The sequence below is a fragment of the Mesocricetus auratus genome, unplaced genomic scaffold, assembly GCF_017639785.1.
Source record: "Mesocricetus auratus isolate SY011 unplaced genomic scaffold, BCM_Maur_2.0 contig_5125_pilon_obj, whole genome shotgun sequence".
In the NCBI taxonomy this organism is placed as follows: Eukaryota; Metazoa; Chordata; class Mammalia; order Rodentia; family Cricetidae; genus Mesocricetus; species Mesocricetus auratus.
In genome coordinates, this window is record NW_024434838.1 from 14,107 (window position 1) to 16,457 (window position 2,351).

Genomic DNA, 2,351 nt, shown 5'->3' on the forward strand with positions numbered 1-2,351 from the left:
GTGCTTTTTTCTTGTACTCTATTTCAGCTTTCAACCCTTGCACTGGTTGAATTTTTCTTGTAATTTCTACTTTGTCTTTTTCTCTTTCTCTTGCATTTGTTGTAGTTTCTGGTTTTTCTTTTCTTCCATTTCTTATAATTCTTTCATTTTTTAGACAATTTTTCCACTATTTCTTGTAGTTTTTGGTTTATTTATTCTCCCATGACTTTAAGGGATTTTCTCATATCTTCTTTGAGGGCCTCTATCATTTTCATGAAGTTGTTTTTAAGGTCCTTTCTCATCTGCTTCTTCCACAATGGAATGTTCATGTTTTGCAGGTGTAGGTCCTCTAGTTTCTGGTGGTGTCATATTGGTTTTTCTGTTGGTGAGTGTGTTTTTATATTGTCTTCTTCCCATTATTTCTTCCTGTGGGTGCAGAAGGAGTCTCTTCCTCCCCTGGTGGTTATGTGACCATGGTTACTTTCCAGTGGGTGGAATCAGGTGCAATGCCCTGATGGCTTTCCTCTTGCATGAATGGAGGCCATCTTAGTATTGGGACCTTAGCAAACTCTGGGTAGGCTGTACCCTTGCCTCACCTGTCCCATGGGTAGAGAATGGGACTTGGAAGCTCTCAGTCTCTGGGCAGGCTGAATCCTGTTGGACTGGGATCCAGATCCCCAGTGCCCAATCCTCAGGTCTCCAGAGATGGTAGTATTTGAGAATCCTTGGGAGAAAAGATGTTGCACAAGCTACACCACACACTCAGCCAGGTGTCTGCAGAGTCCTGTAACCCAGCATCTATTGACAGTCTCTTACCTTATGTACTAGCCTACTGAAAGATGACATGAAAATGTATGCAAAAACAGATTCTGTTTCCTCTAATGCATCATCAATGACCAATATTCTATCTTCTGACTCATATTCTATTGGTTATGGTAGCATTAGTAATTTCTGTGGGCTTAGACAGATTTTTCATTATCCAAATTCCATCAATTAGTGTTTTGTTTATTGCTTCTATTTTAATTTTCATGTCTTGTTCTATTTCATTCAACTGCTTTGTTTTTTCTTGGCGTTCTTTAAAAGATTTATTTGTTTCTTCCATTTTTGTTTACAATTTCCTCGATTTTTTGGAAATTTTTCATCTTCAACTGTTTTGGACTGTTCAAGTCTTACTGTTAAAGGATTATTAATTTCTGCTGATACTACATTGCCCACCATTACATTTTATATATTATTACATTGACATTTACTCATCTGACTTTATGATGTATAAAGGTGTGAGGAGCCGCCCTCGCTATCGCTATTGCCGTTAGAAGATGGCGCTGACATCCACTGTCAGTTGGAGTTAACTGTCGCTGTCAGTTGGAGTTAACTGTCGCTGTCAGTTGGAGTTAACTGTCGCTGTCAGTTGGAGTTAACTGTCGCTGTCAGTTGGAGTTAACCGTTTAAACTGTGCCTCTCCCGTGGCGTCATCTGGGGTGATGTGCAAACCACCAATCCCGGCTCTACACATCTCACTCGGAGCTCCTAGGCTTATATAAGGGGCTGGGTTTCTTAGCTTGGGGTCTCCCTCTAAGAAGCTGATCATCTATCTCTCAAGATGCATTAAAGCTTTACTGCAGAAGGATCCGAGTGTTCTGCGTCGTTCTTGCTGGCGAGACGGTAGCGCGGGACATCTGGTGCCGAAACCCGGGAACTCTTCAACATCGCCGGCGCCGCGGGAGACCCCTCGGAAGACGGGGCGGATTCAGAACTGCAGGGACGTAGGTTCAGAGAGGTATGCTTTATCCTGAACAACCCTTTTCTCGACTTTGGCCTTAGTTTGTCATCACCGTGGGACGGGTCAGTGGAGGCTTTGGTGCTAGTCCTGTTTGTCCTTCTCCTTCATCGTGGCTGGTGCTGACAGAACGGCGCTGTCCATCTGGCGCTGTCCATCTGGCGCTGTCCAGTCTGGCGCTGTCCAGTCTGGTGCTGTCAGTCTGGTGCTGTCAGTCTGGTGCTGTCAGTCTGGTGCTGTCAGTCTGGTAACGGAGTTGAGCGCGTTTTTAGATAAGCTGTCAGCGCGATGGGGTCGTCACAGTCAGTGGTTACAGCCTTACAGACTGTGCTAAAACAAAGAGATCTTAAAATTGCACCACGAACACTTCAAAATTTTGTGAAGGAGGTAGATAGAGTGGCACCATGGTATGCTTGTTCCGGGTCCCTCACTGTGGCCTCATGGAACAAGCTAGGTAAAGAACTAGACAGGAAGCATGCAGAAGGAGATCTCTGCTTAGGTACCAAAGCCATTTGGAAGCTAGTTAAAAACTGCTTGGAGGATGAGGCCTGTCACCCTGCTATAATAGAAAGTCAGGGAACCTTAGAGGAAGTTC